Source organism: Neofelis nebulosa, chromosome 5 (assembly GCF_028018385.1).
Source record: "Neofelis nebulosa isolate mNeoNeb1 chromosome 5, mNeoNeb1.pri, whole genome shotgun sequence".
Taxonomy (NCBI): Eukaryota; Metazoa; Chordata; class Mammalia; order Carnivora; family Felidae; genus Neofelis; species Neofelis nebulosa.
Window position 1 is genome coordinate 79304895 of NC_080786.1, and position 21959 is coordinate 79326853.

Here is a 21959-nt window from a genome sequence, read left to right on the forward strand (position 1 = left end):
TCCCAGCTATCAGAGCAAAGTGCTCCCTTACCTATGCCCCAAGCCTTCTTCTTCAGCTGAGGACCTCTCCGGTACTCCAGTACTCTAATACTCCGGGGCAAGTTGGTGGCCAATTCAGCACTGAAATCCTCTCATTCCCCTCTTATATTCTTTGGTATGAAAAACCAAAGTGATTCAGCAGATTAATCACCAAATAAAAGATCAAGAATTATGTCTTCAAGTCACTTAATGGTCCCGCTGGTCAGGGTTGGACAGTCAACTTTGACCTCGGGTTCTCCAGTGACTTCTATTAACCAACTTCACCAATATAATCCAGAGAGGCTGAGGCAGAAACAAGTGTGACTGCCCATGAGTCATTAATTTTTGACCTTCAGCATGTTTTGAAAATGTGTTGTGAAATGCTTACCAATCAATAATTCCATCACCGGGCAGTAGAGAAGCTGGGAGTTGTGCAAGAGGGGAAGCAGGGCATTAATGCCAGTCACTTAGGAGGCTCCAAATTCCTGCTGAGGGCAGGACTTACAGCAGGGCCCAGAGACGCTAGGCTCCCATAAAAGTTTTTAAAGGAGTCAAAGGCGGAACCAAGGACAAAGGAAGAGTGAAAGTAGACTCCTTTCCTTGCACAGGATCAGTAAAGTGGGGTTAGCAATTTTTGCAGGTACTCATAAGCCAGTGTGTCTGTCCTTTTCTGTTCAGGGCCGGGACAAATGTTATACCCCAGGCTGCTACAGGGCACCCCTTCTCTTTGCCCCAGATGGTAGCCTGAGCTGCCAGCATTGCAAGTCTCACGAGTGAAGGAGGGGTCTCGTACAAGGGGAAGGGTCACAAACTAAGGAGGTGGAAAACCCAGTTCAAGCCCCCGGCTGCGCCTTGCTAGGCCAATGACTCTGGGAGCGGTCACATCATTTGTCAGATCTTCAGGCTCTTCCTCTCTAGCGAGAGGAGAAAGCATCTGTCCCATAGAGCACACAAGGCTCAGAAGTCATGAGGGATGTGAAAACGCTTTGCAAACTATACAAATACGAGAACCTATTAGTAGAAAACCCACCCGTCTGATTTTGCAAGCTCAGACAGAAAGAGCCTCCTATTTAAGGAATGGCATGATCCCATGAATGGGGTATGACTTGTGGTTAGAAGAAAAATGAACACTGAAGATGGTCCCATGCAGATGACAGAGGAGAACTTTCGAACTTCTAGTTTGAGTCAGTCCCTGGTAGCTGTGAGCAGCAACGTGCTGGTAAATGTTTAATACCTGGTTCCCTGGGATGGAAAAGCCCTGAATTGTAGCATTTGCTGATTTCCATGGGGTACATTCTTGCGCCATGGCTGATTTCAAGCTAGCAATGTGACATCACTAAACCATGAAGTAAAAAAAAAAGTTGCTCACGATTGGCTTTCACTAATGGGGGCAAGCCAGCTGCGGCACACCACGGAAACTTTGCTGACAGCTTAGAGGAGGATGATGAACTTCGGAAGCCTTCTTGACACATGGGGCTAGCGTTTTAACAGAGCCACAGTGTCTCCTCCTCCAATCATCCAAAAAATGGAAATTCTTATTTTTGTATTTGGCATTTTTATAGCAAATCATAACTGCAAATCTCTTGATGGACATTGTTGAGCTCTCAAATATAGTGCTATCATTCTTAGCAATGTTCCTCAACTTTCAAATCTGATAACCTAAGAGATCAGCAAGCACGCTGGAATGGAACATAGCATGAATGGAGCCAGAAAACCTGAGATCCAGCGGTAGCAAGCCCATCTGTGTGACCTTGGACATACAGGTCACCTCACTGCCCTCTCTGAGTCTCAGTTTCTGCATCTGTAAAATGGGAATAGTCCTGCCTCACAGGACTATTGTGAGGTCACAGGAAATAATGCAAATCTGAGAGCTTTGAGAACCGCAAAATCCTATTTGGCCATGAATTATTATTATTTATTTCAAATAGTGATTGCGAGACGTTATCTTTCATAATAATTATCAACCTATGCTGTGTTGGCCAGGTCCTGCACAGAAATGAGCACCCTCCACCTAGACACCTTCCAGTGTCCCTGCCAAGAAGAGTCACTCTCAGGTGGGGCTTGTGTGGCACGAGAATGCCCCCCAGGGGTCTGTGGGGTAGCTCAGCTCTATTGTACCAGGCCCAGGAGCATTGGAAACTGCTTGTGCCCACAAAGCTCCACATCAAACAGCACGTGGAGGTTAAAAGCAAGACTGAGCCCAAGTTCTGCCCATGTAGAGCTGTAACAGTACCACTAAGGAGCTAGGCAATGGGGACTGCTGGAAAAATTTCCCCAGCCAACTTAGACCATCTTTGAGGCAGGGTGTTTTTGGGGTGACGGTAGGGGGAAAACTGAGGAATATGCATTTTAAACAAGTGCCAGTTAATTCAGATGCACTGGACGAAAACTCTATGATGGGAAACTTGATGGAGGGAAGCAAAGAAAGGGTTCTCCATGGATGGGGTGCCAGGTGCTTGATAGAAAGCAATACCTCTTAAAGGAAACCATGGTTGTGCAAGAGACCCATTTCTTGGTTGGGCTTCTTCCTTCCCTTAATATAATATCACTGTCTCCATCCACCCACACACGCACAGGGGGATCAAGGTACGCTGGTCAAGCACACAGTAGGTGGTCCGCTGAGGGCTTTGCAACAGCAAAATCATTCATTGTCTGCTTCCAGCTCCTACCAAAGCTTAGCTCGGAGAGATGATCTCAGAGAGATTTATCTAAAGCACAGTCTGTCGACCCACTCTAGATATGTTAAAGGAAAAGTCCATTGATCCCTGTGTCACTAGTCAACACACCCTAGATTCAACCTCAGCATTCTATATTTTTCCCTCCACCTATTCGGTCAACAAAAACTCATCAGACTCTATCTATGTCAGGCACATGCACAGAGCTGGAAATCTAGGATGCGTGGGATTGCATTTCTGTCTTGAAGGAGTTGATATTCTTGGAGAATTCAGAAACTAAGCAGTCACAGCAGCACACAGTAAGTATAAGTGAGATACTCCAGGTACTGAGGGATACAGAGGAAGCAGAACAAAATTGTGGTGAACATTGAAAGGAGATCAGAAAAACTTGCCAGAATGGAGGACACCAGGCTTCCAAAGAAAGGGGGATTTCTAGGAAGAAGGAATTGCTTGTACAAAGCACAGAGAAGTGAGCAGGGGGGTGTCCTGAGAGAACAAGTGTCTTGTGTTAGAGACTATATATGAGGTGTGGCAGCAGCTGGGGCTGGGAAGTGAGCATGTGAAGAGCTTCATCGGCCATGTCAGGAGTTTAGACTTCACCTTCAAGACAAGGTGCAGCCTTGGCAAGGTTTTGAGAAAGATTAGGTTTGCATTTTTTATAGATCAGTCTCTAGACAGGCAGTATGAAGAACGGGTTGGAATAATAAGAAGGCAAGTTAAGGAGCCATTGCAGTAGACCAGGTGAGAAATGGGGAAGCTTTGGCCCAAAGTAATGGTGTTGGAAGTGGAAAGGAGAGGAGGCATTTAAAGAAAATCAAAGACACTGAGTCCCCATGATTGCCTAGGCATAGGCTGGAGGTTGGGGGACGAGTCATCTAAACAAGCTGACATTTGTCTGGCAAGGGCAGCTTGTATATGTGATGCTTTAACAGAGATAATGAATACAGGGGGATGAACTAATTTCAGAAAGAAGTTAACAAGTTCAGTCTGGAATATGTTCAGGTGGCTTTGGAATATGTAGGTAAAGAAATTTTATCAGTAGTTATTATGAGCCTGGAGTTCAAAAAGGGAAACGAGATGGAAATGTCAGAACTTTCCTGCATTAGATGTAAAAGTCTTGCTATAGACATGTTCATCATCCCTGAGGATTACCCAATATTAAATTCCTTTCAAAACCGGTGCCAGAAAAGAATTCCAACAATCAGGACACCTCCTTCAATCACAAAAGGAAAATTATGTCAGTCATCACGTTTACCTTTCTTCGCCTTGCCTACCAGGAAGCTCAGAGTTATAAGTAACGCTCAATTGCAATAACTCTACTAAGTCTTATAATTAACATATTTGCTTTCTTACCATTTTCAGGGCTTTAGGTTTTTATTTACAATATGGCATCCTCAGTGTATGTCCCATATTAGAAGTTGCCTCTGCCTCCGTTTGAAAATAGAAAGTATGTTTTCACTGAGGTTGGGCCCTACCCACTTCGAACATGTTTTAAACTCCTGAGAAGGAGTTTTTCTTTACAGTCTATGAGAGTAACTATTTTTCCCCAGGGTACAAGAGAGAAAACAAAAACAAAAACAAAAGCAGCCCTCTTCAGAAAGGGAATTGATCCTCTGGGACCAGTTAGAGCCAAGGGGGCCAGAAGCTCACAGGTCATTACAGAAGGCTAGAGCCATTGATTAAAAAAAAAGAGAATCCAAAAGGTTTGAGGAGCAAAATGTGAGCAGAGGAGTTCCAGCCCAGCCCTTTCCGCCCGCTCAGCTGAGCGGCACCATTTACTCCCAACATGAGGCAGGGCTACAGCGTAAATAGCATCATAGAGGGTTTGGACAGAAGTCCTTTCAGGTTATTAAGGACTACCTTTAGCCTTTGAGGGAAAAGAATATGTCACAATATGAGCAACTGTTGTATTTTCTAAATGCTCTTACATCACTATCTAACTTGATCCCTTGATCCCTTTCAGTGTTCTGACAGGCAGGTAGGGCAGGAACTGTGGTTATTCACACTTTAATAGCTATGTGTCCTCTTGCCTAATGTTTCTTGGAGCCACTTTTAGGAAAAGAACGCTGGGCTGGGCTTACTTCCTTCCACTGAGACATTTCATAGTTAAGAAAGTATAATAACAAGACTAAACGTGATGCTCTCTGATTTTCACCCAGAACATTCAGCTTCTGGAGCACTGCTGCCCCCAGCACAGTATGCCACCCCCAAGGTCAGCTGGGGAAGGTTTCTTGTCTCCGCTTCATAGCTACTGATGCTGAGTCTCGGGGAGGTGCATTAGTAAGTAGTGTTCCCTCTGAGCAGGAGTTGTAGCAATCAGCACTAAGACCCAGTGCTCTTGGGATGCTTCCCCACCGTGGGTCCTCTGAAGCTTTCAGAGGGAGGCCCCGCTTCAGGCTGCAACACCTCATTCACTGGCATAGTAAGATTCTAATGATAGAAACCCCCAAATGGACAGTTCTAGCTAACTTGAATTCCCTCTTCACTAACGAGTGCGGCCGCTTGGTCCCACGCCATTAGTAGTGGGCGAGGACCCCTTCTTTCCTTCGGATAGAATCACCTGCCTCTGGGGCGCCTGGGTGGCTCAGTCGGTTAAGCGTCCAACTTCGACTTAGGTCATGATCTCGCGGTTGGTGAGTTCAAGCCCCGCATCGGGCTCTGTGCTGATGGCTCAGAGCCTGGAGCCATATAAAAAAAATAAAAATAAAAAAGAATCACCTGCCTCCAGTTTCGCCAGGGAACAGGCCTCAGAGCAGTCAGGCAACCCGGGAGCAATCAGAACAATCTTCAGAGGAGTCGATGAAAATTAAGACAGTGGAAAATCAATAGGTCTCACTAGGCCAGGCTCAGAAGGTCTTCTTAGCCATGTGGCCTTAGGCAAGTCACTTCACCTCTTTGAATCTCAGTTCTGTCTGCAACATGGGTCAATAATAACCTCTGTCCTTCCTCAGTTCATAGGCTGCTTATGAAGATCATAACTGTGCATTATTAGCATCTGGTAAATAGGGATATGAGGAGTACTGAGTCCCATCTGTGCAGGAAGCTCCAAAACTATAACTCAAGGGGCAGGGAGGTGGCATGGGAAGTGGGTAGCACAGGCCTCGGGGGTCAGGTGCTACTGAGCTGGGCACACACGGCGTGGCTAGGTTAGTGATAAGAGAGACACTGCAGCGACATACACAGCCACACAGTGACCCCTTTCCACATACACCCAGGCGGACAACGGTCGTTAGAAAATACAGCCAGAAATTCCTTTTAAAGAATCAATTACTTCAACAATTGTAGTCGGCAAGGGAGACGCAAGTTGTATGCTTCCTACAATCAATCAATCCCATAAACCTTTTGAAACTTGAGTCAGAGAATTTGTAAGATGCTAAATAACACACATGTTTAAACCATGACAGCTGAGAGGTGGGGAAGACACGCTAGTCCCTTTAACACATATAAATGAAAATATCACCCTGGTTTTTGCAGAGTTATGAGGAACTGTCAGTTTTCCACTAGGAGACCAGAGTCTAAAAATCATAGACAATAAAGCCAGAAAACCTCTGAGAGGCCACTTTTCTAATTTATCCTCCCCTCACCCATTTTACAGAGAAGGAGAGTAAGACTCAGAGAGACAGGGCCTGCTTCCAGTCATACAACAGGGTAGAATCAGATGGCAGCATGAGTTGTGTCCCTTGATGCATTTAATCCAAAACACATTTATGACGACCTACTAATTTTTTTCTAGGGAAACAAGGATGAATAAGCCAGAGTATCCACTTCCAAGAAATTGAGTCCATTAGGGGAGATTAACATTACGCAGCTGACTCTGGTACAAAAATGATATGTGTGACATTAACAATGATCCAGAGTGCAATGGGGACACAGAGTTCAGAGCGGTCCATTCTGCCAGAAAAGGCCCCACCCAGGAGTTGGTATTTGAGTGCATTGAGTGGAAGAGTATCCTGGGCAGAGGGAACAGAGCAAGCTAAAGCGAGGGGCCGCAGGAAGAATATAACGTGTTCTAAGAGCCACGCACAAAGAGTTTGAAACTGCTGGAGGGTTTATAGAAAGTGCTTCAGCACAATCTTGGGGATGTCAACAGCTCTCAGCTGCCACCCTCCACCTCATTTGGCACGCTCCCTGAGGCTGTGGCCTGTGTCCACCTAATGGGCCAGTACAACACCTGGCCAAGTGCCGATGGCATTGTGGGGCTTAATGAATTCCCTTTGAAGATGAGAGGACTGTGAGGGAGAGAAGAATTTGCCACTCAAGTGAGTCAACTGGAACGGAAGGTGTGTCCGGCCACTCAGGCCCTGCTCTCTGGCTAGTCGACTAGACAGCCCGGGCCACCTCCCCTGGGTCCATGGGGTTCTACTAGGGAACATCAAGTCTTTTTTCAGCAAGTAGTTCCTAAGCCACGACACTTTTGGCTCATCCTGTATTTGTAGTTTTACCAACATAATTGATCCCAGAGCTAGGTCTCCGCCATACCCATTCGTTTCCTAGGGAGGGATGGTATATTTAGGCTGCTTTTAGAACACCAACACAACCCAGCCTCCTGGAGATAGCATGGAAGGACATGTAAGAGGCAGACTTAAATAGTCCTGAGCTGTGTAGTCATCCTTTTGGGTTCTCTAAGCTTCCTGTCCTGAGCTAAGGTTTTTCTCCTGGGGTTAGCTGAGGCACCAAGAGATAAACAAAGCTTTAAAGGGACTCTCCCCATTGGAAAGCTGCACTGGAACCCAAGACGCTGCTTCGCCCTACCTTCCGATGAGTGCATCCAGCCTTCCAATGAGTACACCCCTGTGTAGACTCTCTGAGGTGTGTGTGGGGCAGGGGGGGGGCGGGGGGAGGAAAGACCACACAAGCATGAAACTTCTCTAAAATGCCCTTCTTCATACGTTGGGTCTACAAAATGTCAAAACAGCCAGGTAAATAACGCTAGGATTCATCATGGCAGTGGGCAACCAGTCAACCCTGATATTTAACTCTGAGCCACCCAAACAACTCTTGGTGACTAAGGTTTTTTCCACTTACACCGGATTCTTCTGCTTTCACCACACAATTATATTAGCAAATGAGATCCCTGAGTAAGCAAAATAGGCCCTTCACACACACATTCCTTAGCCTACTACAGATAATTCAGAGCCAGGGAACATTCATTCACATAAGCTTTTCAAAATACACCTCCAAGCCATTTTCACCATGGAATTGCTGTGATCTCAAAAACCAAGCGTGTGCAAAAGCAGGCAGCCAGTGGTTTGCAAGAGAATGAGAACTGAGCAATGAACAAAATTAACACTTACAACTTATGTAACCGGCAAAAGATTAACACCCAGAATATGGGGGAAGGAGGAGGCCCCTGCACATCCATAAGAAGGAGAAACAACTGGGGCGCCTGGGTGGCGCAGTCGGTTAAGCGTCCGACTTCAGCCAGGTCACGATCTCGCGGTCTGTGAGTTCGAGCCCCGCGTCAGGCTCTGGGCTGATGGCTCGGAGCCTGGAGCCTGTTTCCAATTCTGTGTGTCTCCCTCTCTCTCTGCCTCTTCCCCGTTCATGCTCTGTCTCTCTCTGTCCCAAAAATAAAAAATAAAAAAAAAAAAAAAACGTTGAAAAAAAAAAAAAAAAGAAGGAGAAACAACAGAAATAAATTGGCAGCCTTTATGAACATGCACATCGCAGAAAAGGAAACGATCCTTAGGGTACGGAAAGATGTTCGGCTTCGCTAATAATCAAAGAAATGCAAATTTGAAAATTAAGAGATGCCATTTCACACCCATCACATTGGCCAAAATTTTTAAAGTCTGATGATGCGAAGTGTTTATATGAAGAATATGAAACAACAGCAAAGCACAAACGCACTGATGATAGAACTGGAGAGAAATTTGGTAATATCCACCAAATTTGAGACTACCTATATCTTATCCACCAAATTTGAGGCTACCTATATCTTATCTCACAGGTATTCCACTCTCAGATATACAACTGAGAGAAACTCTTTCTCTGTATGCAAAGAGCTTTACACAAGGATGTTCACTGCATCATTGTTTACAAGCGAGAAAAGAACTTTAAAGCTCCATTAGTAGAGAAATGCTCAATAAATTGTAACCCATTCATAAAAAAGGAATATGATATTGAAGCTAAAGTGAATGGAATGAAACCAATGTACCAGTACAATTATATCTAAAATAATAATACTGAGTGAAAAAAGTAATTTGCAGAATAAATCGGTATTATGCCACTTACACAAATATGAGATGCGAAACCGTACTCTCTATTGTCTTGGCCACATACTTATGTACCAGCCATGGACAGGACACAGATATACCATCTGTGGAGTGGTAGTTGCTCTGGGAGGGGAGAAGGAAAAGGCCTGGGGAAAGATGATCTCCAAAAGGACTCCGTTGTCTTTGATAATGTTTGTTCCTTTAGCAAGCTGAACGTGTAAGGAAATGTTAGAATTCTTAAAAGTCAGGGTGATGGGAATATGATTGTAAAGGTCAGGATAGGTTCGGTCTTGCCTCGGTAACAAAAGTCCTGAACCTCCGTGACCTGAAACAAAGATTTCTTTTTTTCCCTCGTACATGGTGGCTTGGCAGAGAGGTTCTGTTTACTTTTGCCACTCAGGGATAGAGACTGAGAGTGGCCACGACCTCCTTGCTATTGGCTGTACCAGAGGGAAACAAAGAGCAATTGCGTGGTCCAGCCTGGACGTAGCCCAAGTCACCTCCTCTCACAACTAATTGGCCAGGACTAGTTATGTGGTCCTGCCCTGCCCAAGGGGGGCCAGGAAGTATAATCCCACAATGAACCTGGAAGTGGGAAGAATTGGAATTTTTTGGCTGACGTCAGGAAAGTTTACCATAACGGGTGTTTGTTACAGTCCTCATCAGTTCGTTTTACATGTTTGAATTATGTTTCCTATTTTGCCACACTGGGGTTGGGGGAAGCCCCGGTCTGGGAATCAGGAGGCTTGGGCTTCACTGTGAGGAAAAGAAGGTGAAAGAGGCAAGGGTAGAGACGGGATGGCTCTCGGCTCCGTAGGTCTGTTCCCAGACCTCTCAATGGGATTGTCATACCCACACTGATGCTGCAGCTATCTCTTATTCAGAAAGGGCTCTCCATGTAAATGACTCTGAGCAGGCTGACCTTCCTGGCTTTTGTTGATCTCCAAGGAGGCTGGGTAGGCAACAGGAAGCCTGATACAAAGAGATGTAGTGCATCGAGTGTGGGTCGTAAAGTCCAAAGTCTTAACTACATGCCAGGTCTGCCACTCACACACTTCCTGCCACCTTGGGCAAGTTACCATACTTCCAGGGTCTATTTTCCTCATCGGTGAAACGGGCATAACAATAACACTTCCATCTTTGAAGAGCTGTGACAAACAAATGAGGTATGTAAAGTGCGCTGTAACTGTAACGTGCTGTACAGACGTTCACTATTATTAATGACCTAAATTTTGCTGCAAGGGAAGCCTCAGGCCAGATTTACATTTCTGGCCGACAATGACTCATACAACTTCCCTCACTAGAGCCACCTGGTTGACAAAATGGGCCCAGGCATCATCCTGTGGTCCAACCGCTTGAAGAATCTATTGATTTCCTCTTGTGAAAGTGAGTGTGGGAGCAGGGACTGAGCATTATTGCAGATTCCCTGGGGAATTTGAGGGGGAGGGTATGATTCCCAGGAGCATGGCCAGGATGGGGAGGGGTTCTTGGCTGAGAAGGAAGCCTGGGTCCCTGGGACTCATTGAATATTCGAGCCAGAAGAGGAGAGGAAGGAGAAAACAGCTCTTTCAGTCCCCTCATTTTCCAAAAGAGGAAACTGAGGCCAGGAGAGGCAAAAAGGATGGCTCTTTTCCAATAGCAATAGCGAGTCAAGAGAGTTGGCATTCACCTAAGGTCTTCAATTCACTCAGAGTAACCAGGGCAAGCTCCTGCCAAATACCTTAGTTTCCTCATGTGCAAACCAAGGGGATTGAACTCTATCCCCAACAGTTATTTCTAGTGTCTGTTATTTTAAGAACACCCAGTTCTATCACATATGAAATGCAGTAAAACCCTCCCTAAAGGTGAGCTTTCTGATCCCGGTTATTGATTTTGCAGGTCTGGCTCACAGGAGTTATCTCCTGGCTCCAGGAGTTGTCCTTCCCACACACCCTGAATGCTACCTGTTAGCCCTCCTCCCTATCTTGCTAAAGAGCCCCTTCTCACCTGTTTTCTGTTAACCCTTAGAGCACTGATGCTCTTGACTCTACCCATACCTAACAAATATCCCTACCTACTTGTGTTATTGGCCCTGGGGATGGGGCCAGAAAAACCTTCATTAAGCTGCAGAGAACACAGGACACAACTCAGGAAAGAGCGCGTGGGCACCTGAGTCCGGTCCCAGAAGTCACTCCCAGAGGATGCTTTGCACACCAATATTGCTGTTGATAACACTTCCCCAGAGATCTCAGGAAACTACACCGCCAGATTCAAGGGCAAGCCTGACCTTACAGCAGGTGCATCCTGCTCTGACGGTGCAGCAAACTCCGCAGGAGGACCTCTCAGGCCACGTTACCTAGGGCCTTGCCACTGAGGCCATCACAGGCCCCTCCCCACAGCTGCTAAGTCATTCTGCCAGCAACTCGCAGCAACAGAGAAAAGACTACTGTCCCCATCTGTAGGAATAAGAGATGGCCATTACACCTGCAAGACGCTTCACCTGGCGGGCACTCAGTCTACAGAGCACTTTCCTACCCGTTACCTCATTTGATTTTTATGAAGAACTGAGAGCCAACCAGAGAAAGGATTATTCTTCTGTGTTCTAGATAAGGGGGTTTGTGTGAAGCCCAGAGAGGTTGAAGGACTTAAGTTCAGATCTGTTGACTCTAATTCTGATTCTTTCTCTGTAGTACGCTTAAAGTATTATCGTTTAATTATAAAATTCTATTCGTGACCAAGCCAGAGGGCCACTATTTAAATCACTTTCAAATATAAAGGCACTCATCGGCTCGCTTCTGCCCTTCAATAAACAGCTCAGGGGGAGAAACCATTTGTGAAACCAAAACGGCATTTACATTGTGGTTTGTGCCGTATCTGGTTTCTAGAAGCCAGGTCTTTAGTATCTTTCTGTCCCTTGTCCACTTTCACCTTCTACCTGGATTTTTATTTGAGTCAGTACAACTGAGGAAAGGATGATACAAGCAAATGCTCACATGAGTCCTGCTTGCCGTGTGTGTGTGTGTGTGTGTGTGTGTGTGTGTGTGCAACCTCAGAATGTCAAAGGGAATGTAAGGCTGGGTATAGCAGGAGCTCCTTCCTTACTGCTTAAAATCCTCAATAATTCCGCATTGTTTGGAGTGGTCCAGAAACCAGCAGTGTTAGCATCACCTCAGTTTATTAGAAATTCATCATTTCAGGCTTCCACCCCCGACTCACTGTATCAGAAACTATATTCTGATAAGATCCCCAGAGGTCTGCATGCAAAGGTTGAGAAACACTGATGTAGAGAACGTGACCCAGATCACTGACCCTAGGGGTGAAGTCCTTACTTATCCTGGCTGCCTAAAGACAACACTCACCAGTCCACACATTCCCACACTTCCCCCTCTCACCTTGGCTCCTGCAATGATCTCTTCCTCTGGTGTTCCCCTAAACCAAATCCTTCCCGTTCTTTGAAGTCTGGCTCAACATCCACCTCTTCCAAGAAGCCAAGCCCGATCTTCCTACCAGGGAGTGATTGTTCCTCTTTCTGAATGCCAGTACCCCAGGCCACGCACTTTCCATCTTGGATTATAATTTTTATGAGCATAATTCCTCTCAAAATTGTGTGCCCTTCAAGGTCAGGGTCTGGTCTGATTCATGTCTATATCTCCCAAAGCCACGTAATACTTTGCAAAGTTTCTACCATAAACGGATTCCTCAAGACCTTTATCCTTAATGTTTCTTTCTGTCTGTAATTGAGGTGTTCCACGCAATTAAGAAATTCACATTATCATTCTTGTTATTTAGACAACCATTACCACATATGATTAGGATCTAGACTTGGAAGTGTTTACCTAAAATATTCAGTCACTATCATCAAGCATTTACACAGACTCTCCCCCTACCCGCCCCCCCGCCAAAATGCACACATACTTTGTTTATTTCCTTACTGTTAGAGGGGCAATTGCCCAGAATTTACTGAGGTAGAGGGGAAATGACCTCTCTACACCTGATGTGCCAATTCCAGACTGATTTAGCGTCTTACCAAGGAAGGAGAAAGAACTTGGTCCTATTACAGAATAGAACGTAGTACCCAGATCCCAAAGTCTCTATCAGGACCGCATTTGGGACAAACAAAGGTCCCCTGGCCCTCGTTCAGTCACTTAATGGAGAAGACTCCAAAGACAGAACGCCACTGGTGTTCTTCCAATTATAGAGTCATCTGATTAGAATTACAGTAAATGCATAGCTCAGTTTGCATTGTCCTGAGGTGAACCGGGAACCGGGCTGCTATGGTTAGAGTATCTGAGGGTACTGAACTCTGCAAGTCCACTGCCTCGTCACAGTGGGACACTCACGCAAGAGCTACCCAGGAAAGGGGACAGACACGAGTTAGGACCCTCCATTTCTGGGGACTCAGGAGTCCCAGAGGCCAGAGCAGGATATATAATTTCGTTGTTTGAAAGAAAAACTGAGCACATACTCCAGACATGAAACCAACCTGGACCTTTGGAAAAAAGGTTTGCCTTTGGGATAATTTTAGAATTAATTGTCCCAGTTTATTTCTACCCTGTTAGCACTGAGCCTTGAGAGGTGGTCTACAAAGCGCAAGCTTTCCGAATCATAACGTTGTACTTTGGTCCATGGCTGAGTGAGTTTTCTTGTTCTGTCTGGCTGTAGAAGACAAGGCAGGAACCCTATAGAAGAATCACAAACATATCCATCCCTTTTCACCTATTCCACTTACAGTGTGAGGGTTGGGGATCGTCAGGGTATCTGACCAAACCTGCCGGTGGTGTTATTGTTGTTTCTAATTTAACTACCAGATTGTTAAGCATTACTGCCCCAAACCCAGCCGGGGGGCGGGCACCACACTTTGAAGCCACCAAGTCAGAGTGCTATTGGATGAAACTCTGCTCTATTGGACCATGAAATGAGTTTTCAAAGGGACAGAGAATGACAGTCATGCAAGCCGTGACTAAAACGGTCTCACCAGAGCAGTAACGCTCATAATGGAGCAAAATGAAACCCCACCATGTGATGGGACTCTGCCCAAGCCCTCAGTGGAGCCGGGCCAAATCACAGCCCAGAGAACCTGGAGATTAGCTCTGGAACCTCTGTTTCCTCCTCCATAAAACTGGATTCATATGAGCATCATGAGAGACTTGGGTAATTGCCTATTACTCTTTTTTTTTTTTTTAAGATGGCCGCTGAGTTTAAGCACCAAAACTCACTGGCTCGGTGACTTTCTGTGACTCTCTCATCCAGGCCTACCCACCTCCCAGGGTTATCATCCTTACCCAAAGAAAATGATAGGAGTTGGGGGTGGCCGTGTCTCAAGTTGGGAGAATGAAGTCTGTTTTCTTATTTTCCCAATGTCCTTCCTAGAGGAGAGTTGAGAAAGCTCCCCAGTCTAGAATTTCCTATGGCATTCAGGCTTTGCCACTTTCCTTTCTTGATCTTCACGAATCCCAGGAATCGAAGATGCATCAAAATCAAGGAATACGCAGCACCCAAATCACAGAATATACACATGTGCACACATACCATTGCAAATATATTTTTTAAAAACTTACCGCATTTAAGAGGGAAACTTTGAACTCTCAGGGAAATTCACGTTCAGTCAGGAGATGGGAAGGAGAGCACTGGATAGTGGGGGTGAAGGTGAAAGCTTTAATTGCTGGTTGTTTGGAGAAAACCAATCTGCCCATCCCTACCCTGGCAATTCCTGATCATGCTATCCATCACCCTCCATTTGGCCTACCCTGATTGATCATCACACGGCCTGTATTATAAATCAAACTTAATTTGGTATCAGTTCAGAGTCACCGGGCCCTCATCAACAGCAAATCTTGGAATCACGTAGAAGCCAGCCGTGAAATGCTGGTTCTGAATGCGTTGTGAAGAAAACTTATTTGCAGCTTGGGGTTAGGTGACAGGACAACAGCAAGAGGGAGGGCCCTCCCAGACAACAAACATAGGCAAAGTGTCATCCGAAACCAGGTTAAATACGACCCAGGGTCTTCCTGTGAGGGCTTCGAGCCCTACAGGCGCAGCACGTCAGGCTGCAAAGACCCAGAAATCTTGGACCAACCACCTTGTTTTGGAGGTGAGGAAATTGGGCCTCAGCTTGGGGAAGGAACTGTGCCCAAAGTCACACACAGCCAATATGTGGCAGAACTGAGGCTAGAGGCCAAAATGCCCCCGGACATTCTGGGGACTGTTCTGTCCTTCAAGGTCTCAAAGATGGGAACTTATTACATAGCATAGACACATTTTCTAATTTACCTCTGGAGGTCACAGAGTCGAAAGCATTCTTGGCCTCTTGTTCAACAAACCAGAGAACTCTGCCAGGGCATCAGCTCATGGAAAGTTCAGTGCCGTGGAAATCTGGATTCTACTTCCCACTTAGACATTGATTCTTGTGTCAGATGTGCTTTGGCTCCAGACTGAAGCCCCTTTGTAGCTCAGGGACACCCCAAGGAGCACACTGCTCGTGTCAGTCCCCTGTGTCTATTTCAGAGCCCGCCTCTTCATTTAGAGATAGGTAGATATGGGAATGGAAACCCACAGCCGTCTACTAGAGGCTGACACTGCTAAATCCTGGGCTGTGTGTGTGTCTCTGTGTGTGTAATGAATACTCCCAAGCTCTTTCGCACTTTTGACATCAATTCCAAACTGTTAGTTTTTGAGAGAATGTCTACAGATGACTCATATTTTGCCATTTCTTGTTAGTATCAGTCTTCTGACAGGTGCATAGGGGTGCGCTCCCCCACGTCACAGATGAAGATGTTGAGACACAAAGGTCTTAGTTACACAGAGCAAACTCACAAGTGGAAGTCACTGAAAGACCCAAGTCCACGCTGAGCTGCCGTTTCCCAGGGTGTGCGCAAGGGCGTGGGTTCAAGAACACCAACCGGCTGCCACCAGCTTCCAGACCATCCTGCACGGTGATTTTGCTAGAATGCTTGTTAGAACATCTGTCTTCCCTTTATTAATGCTTCCTTCTGGGACAACATTCCCTGCTCCCTACCTGTGTCTCCACCATGCCCTCAACACCCGCCCCCCCACCCGCCCACACGCAATCTAATTGTTCCATTCATTTTTTCAGATTCAGCGTAAGTGATATTTCTTCAGTGAGGTCCATCCCTACCACCCCCCAAAACATGTCCCCCTCTTCTGTGGTCTCTCACACCATCCTCCTTTCATTTTTAACACTCTTCAAACATCAATAGGACTCTGACCATCTAACCTGAGTCTCTAACCTTGATGTCAGGCACTACCCTACATTTTACTCTCCATTGTACCCTCACAGGCTTAGCCCAGCATCTGGTGCCAAGGAAGCAATACAAGGGGCAAATGCAAGAAAGAGCTGATGGGTCAAAACAGAAGAGTATAGAAATAGCCAAGTCTTCAGTAATTCATCTCTTGTTAGCAGTGCTTTAAAAACTTGTCGCAACGACCCAACAACAACCCAACGCATGCCGACCCACGCTGCTCTCGCTTTATACCTCCTGTTTCTTGCACTTGCTCCCACAGTGTGCTTACAGTTCCTACAGTCCTGGATCCCCTTCAATGAGCTCCCCTGAGCTCCCTTGGCTCAGCCGTCAATGTCAGCCTAAAAGTAGCTCTGAGAAATCTTCCTTGAAGTCTTGGTAGAATACGAAATACCCATTCCACTGTTTCATCCCTGCATCCTGTCATCAGTGTTACAGGGTGCCAGGGCTGAGATCCTGAGCTGCCTGTCTCCACAGCCTCTATGCGGGCTCTGCTCAGAAGTGGTACTCAGATAATAGTGGATGAACAAATGACAGATCAAGGGTTTCCAACATGAGACGTTGAGTTTCTGAGAGAAGATCATCTCTATTAGCCACTTCTTGCACAGCGTCTTTCACATAGTAGGCACTCGCCAGTGAGGTTACTTTAATGTCATCTTCACCCGAAGACACTACAGAGAGCAGAGCGATGTATAGAAATAGTATAACCTTTGGAATAATTCAGATATACCTTCTCTGTGACCTTGGAGAAACGGCTTAACCTCACGAGCGTCAGGTTGATCGGATGCTGCTGCTGCTCCCAGTTGTGATGGAGAGAGGATGTTAACACATCCGGCATTAGCTTGGCACCTTGGAACTGCTCCCCCCACCCCCCCACCCCCGCTTCCTTCCTGGGAATCACTGAGACTGGCCAGCCTCGCTCCTCCCTCTGTCTCCTGGGAAGAAACAGTGGTAAAAGGATTGGAACCCAGAGTCTGAGACCCTTCCTCTTGTCCCCATTGGTCCCCCTGCTGCCCCAGGGGGACCTTACTGAGCAAATGTCGGGCATCTTTCTGCCCTCTGGAGACTTTCAGCCCTAATGCCAAGACACCTCCGAATACCACTCTGGATGCCTTGGTTTTTAGATAGTGTTCCAATCTCACTGACATCAATCTGCTTAGGTTCTAGTCCTGACAGCTACCTGACTTCCAACCTCGGTGTCTCTCCTGGGCTCCAGACGATTTCCTCCATCCGCACCACCATTTTCACATCCCCAAGCAATGAACAAAAAACAAGTGGAAAACTGTACATCCCCACCTGTAATGGCGTCCCCTTCTGCCTCCCTCAGCTCCTCTCCTGCTTGGCTGTACCCCCTTCTCCCCATTCTCCAGCCTAGGCACTGAGACACCTTGTGCCCCTCCTCCAGCCACACTCCTCATCACTCCAATACTCATGTCACTGCCAGGTCCTGAATTTCTCACATCCATTCCCTCTTTTCCTTCCCCACTGCAGGCCTTCATCATCATTCACTATGACTCTTTCTGGCATCTTCCAACTGGTCTCCCTGCCTCCAGTCTCTCTTTAGTCCATTTTCCAAACTATCTGCAGAACGATATGTTTAAGCCTTCAAATCTTTTTATTACCCTGCTTACCACCCCTCAGTGCTTTTCCACTTCCTGCAGGAAATAGTCCAGACTCATGAGTCTGGCATATAAGGCCCTTCATGATCCAGCACCCCCTCTGGTTTTGCTTGCTGACCCCACCCTAAAGACTCCTTTGTACACAGACACACCCTAGATTCCAGCCAGCCCTGACTCCTGTCTCACACACAAAAGACTGCTGGGTCTTTGAACATGTTGTCGGTAAGCACTTCTGTGCCTTCGGCAAAATGTTTTTGGCTCAAATGTCATCTCTGATGTGTGGCCCTCTTAGAGACCCAGAAATGAGCTGGTAGCTCCTTCTGTGAGCTCCCTCAAAACATAGTCACTTATATTAAGCCCCTGTTGGCATTGTGACTTCTTGTTTTTATATGTCTGCCTCCACTAGACTGGGAAATCCTCAGAGGTGAGTCCTTCCACAGAATGCCCACTCAACAAACATTTCTTGAATAAATGAAATATCAGAGGCAGACATGGAGTAATAAATACAACCACTTTTGTCCAGTGATCCTCGGTGTTTCCATCCATAAAATAAGTATCTGAACCAGATACCTTACAATTCTACCAGGCTCAGATTTCATACTGCATCATCTCTCAAGTATAGAGCTCACACCGTTGGCCCACTCAGTAGTAGGAGATTTTGCTGAGTTATTTTTCCCAAGGAAGGAGTGGGACTGTGGGTCCACCCACACTGCAAAATGGCTGGTCTCAGGAGCTCTGGCTGAAGTCACAAGACTGCTCAAAGACAGTCCTCCACATAGGGACCCAGAAACCCATGACCACGCCGTCACAAGCCGGGACTCTGGCCGCGTCCCTAGCACACTCATGGGTATTGTCCACCCACTTGGGTGCTTATTCATGAGCACTCACACAGGCATTGTCACAGTCCTCGGGCAGGCACAGAGGGTGACGCATCTGTGCAAAAGAACTACCCACAGGGTCTCACCTCCTCCGGGTCACCGTCCCCATGATGCCCACACCTCCAGTACCACCTACAGACTAACATACTCACAGGGTGTTCGGTTGTCTGCAAATCTGGAGTTTTACACATTGGACCACGACTTTCAGCAGATGGAGACAGGTGCACCTGTATTCTGATGGCTATCTTCTGACCTTCATCGTCACCTCCCCCTCAATAAACAGCTTCTGCCGGCATGCTGGCATTCACCTTCCAGCTTTCCCTGGGAACGTTATTTTACCTCCCCGAGCCTCAGCTTTCTCATCTATAAAATGGGACTGGTGGCCCTGGTTAATTTCCTTTCCTTACATCGGTAGTGCCACGATGCAATGAACTAATAATGAACGTGAAGTTGCCTCACAAACACAGACTCAATGCACACATGTAAAGTCACACAAGTAGTAATATTGGTAAACACTAGGTTCTGCCTCTAAGGAAAATCGCCTTTTCAAACAAAAGGGGACTGTTCAAATCCAGATATTTACTGAGTGCATAGTCTCTGCCAGACCCAGCACAAGGGATTGTCACCAACCTTAACTGTCACTATTCCAGAGCTGAATTTGACAGTGTTTTAGCTTAATACTTATATGGTGGAAGTCATATGTTTGTTTTGAAGTTTTAATGTTTATGCATGTCCATGCACTCACATATATGGGAATAAAAACAATATTTGCATATGTATAGGGGTGTGTGTGTGTGTGTGTGTGTGTTTGAGAGAAAAGAGTACTTTCCCAGGAGGTAGAAATGAACTGTCAAGAAAAAAAGCACCACTTCTGGTTCAAATCCTAAGACTTACCAGCTTTTTGACTCAGGACAAGTTTTGAATTCACCGAAGCCGCAGTTTCTCCAGATTAAACATGGAAATACGGAAAGCTCTCTCATAGGTCTGCGGTGTAAATCAAGTAAAGTCATGCGCACAAAAAATACGGAACTGCGTCGAGCACAGAGAGGGCTGGGTGAATGTCACTACCCCCAGAATGCCTGCGTTTCACTCGGATGCCCTGTGACCCGGGGCAAGGCACTCAGACCCTGCACGTGTTTCCTCATCTATAGAAGGAGAGGGATGAGTGTGACAATTCCATGGATTCTTTCCAGCCTCAGGATGCCAGGGTCGTGTATCAAATATCTATTCTACGCAAGCACGCGGGTTTAAATGATGAGCACGGGCAAGGGGAAGCCCCTGCAGCCTGATGTTTGCTCCATTTCCAAAGCGTTTCCTTTTTCTCAGCGTGCCATTTGCTGGCTCTCATAGCTTCAATACAGAGCCCATTGATGGCTAGGAAAAGGAATGTCCAGCACAGCTGCGGGTCCACTTGAGCCCTCCCAGTGAGCACCCTCAAGCCCACTCTCTGTGAGCCCTGTGTTTGTGGAGCCCGTTGCAGCCATGTCTGGAATCCTCGACACCTGCACATCAGCTTCCTGGGCATCTCCCCCTCCCCTCCTCTGCCCCTCACCCTTGGGCTTCCATTTGCATCTGAAATGCAGCTGCTGGGGCCCTGTGGAGGGGAGCCAAGTGGACAGGACATCTCCTTGTCTGCTCTCCCTCCCTTGAGTCAAACCGAATCTGAAGCGCCTCTGTGATATGGCTTTTGTTGCCTCGTCATTATGTTTAAATGAGCCTCATCTGCAGGAGCATTTTTTTTTTAAATAAAATAAAATAAAACCACCACAAAAGACCAAAGCAGATGACATCTGTTCTTTCGATGAAAGCTTTTTTATTTTTTATTTTTTTCCTGAATTAGACTAGAAGAAGAAGAATAGAAAAACTGAAAGGGGCTGGGCCTCATTTGTACCATCCCTCCATAAAAAGAAAACAAGCAAAATTAGTCTGTGTGAGGGGCGAAGGGGTGCTGAGTGGGTAAGAAGAAGAGGAGGAGAGGAGAGACAAAGGGGAATAAAGGAAGCCCTTCCCACTTCCCAAGTCTCGCATCAACTCTAGAGCAGGAATGCGCCGACGCCATTACTTTAAGCACCACTTATTTGCAAAGGTGTTCAAATTTACGTTCTCCATGCTCATTTCATGGGCAAAATGGTGAACAACTGCGTAGCCATCACCCCATCCTTCTCCAGCCGTCTTTCTTTATCAGATACCATGGATGGGTATCTGGTGCAGGTGGTACCTGGGGTATAATTTGAGAAACAACGATCTACGCACTGATAACCCCTAAATGTTTATCTCCGTCTTAGCTCTTATCTACCAACTAAACCCTCCAGCCCAGCTCACACACTGAGCTTCACCCCTTCTTTGTCAACAGCTGCTTCTTGTTCACTGAACCGTGCCCAGCCCTGAATTCCTGGATTCCTTGATGCCTTCTTCTTCCTTGAGTGCCCCACATCCAACCCGTGGCCAAGTCCTGTCAATGTCTCCCCAAAACATCTCTGATCCCTCCTCTTCTCTCCCCTCCATTGCACTGCCTGAGTCCAGGCCACCTTTATCTCTTGCTTAATGTGTGTCCAAACATGCCCCACCCAGCAGCCAACCTTGCTGATTACGATCGCTCTTCAGGCAAAACACTTTATGGTTCTTGGATAGGGTTTAAATCCCTCAGCTCGGCTTCCCGGGGAGTTCAAGAGCTGGCCCCTGTCTACTTCTCTGACCAGTCCCTGCCTACCGCCCTCTATCCTAAACCAACCAACTTCCTCCAGTCTGAGACCTTGCTTCACGCTCCCTCACCTAGGGCCTTTGCATGTGCTGGTTTTTCTACCTGGAACACCCTCTGACTCTGCATGTCAATTTCCTCTACCCATACTTCAGGTCTCCATTTAAATGCCACTCTTCCGGGAAGCTTTCCCTGATCACACCTGCCCACCACACACCCCAACCACCAAACCAGGTTAGGTGCCCCTACTCTGTGCTCTCGGCAGTGTATGCTACTGCTCTCAGAGCATTTGCTCAATTTAGTGTTATTACCTATTCGATATTCTGTCTTCTCCACTGAAAAGTCAGCAGCTCTGGAGTGGGTATCTCTCTTATTGGTTCAAACATTAACTGATCAACCTCAATGCTCTCGCAGCATTGCTGAAAAGACCACTTTCCACCGAAGGCAAAGTTTTATTTATGTATTTGTAATGGAAGTCTCCCTCTGAGATTTTAGGTATATTTCAAAATAGCACCATAAATCCAGACCAGGAAGGTTGTCTATAGCTTCAATGTCACTTCCAGGCCCCAGTCCTGCACAACCAAACTTTGAGGCAAGTTCCAAAGGTAAGACTCTTTT

At 46.5% G+C, this 21959-nt stretch overlaps 1 long non-coding RNA gene across 1 annotated transcript; it reads left to right on the plus strand.

The window, feature by feature from the left end:
* The first annotated feature begins 1844 nt into the window (after positions 1-1844).
* Positions 1845-8065, plus strand: LOC131512314 (uncharacterized). Its single transcript, XR_009262083.1, has 3 exons — positions 1845-2072; positions 2886-2992; positions 6427-8065. It is a non-coding gene; the product is annotated as an uncharacterized LOC131512314 (long non-coding RNA).
* The last annotated feature ends 13894 nt before the right edge of the window (positions 8066-21959 follow it).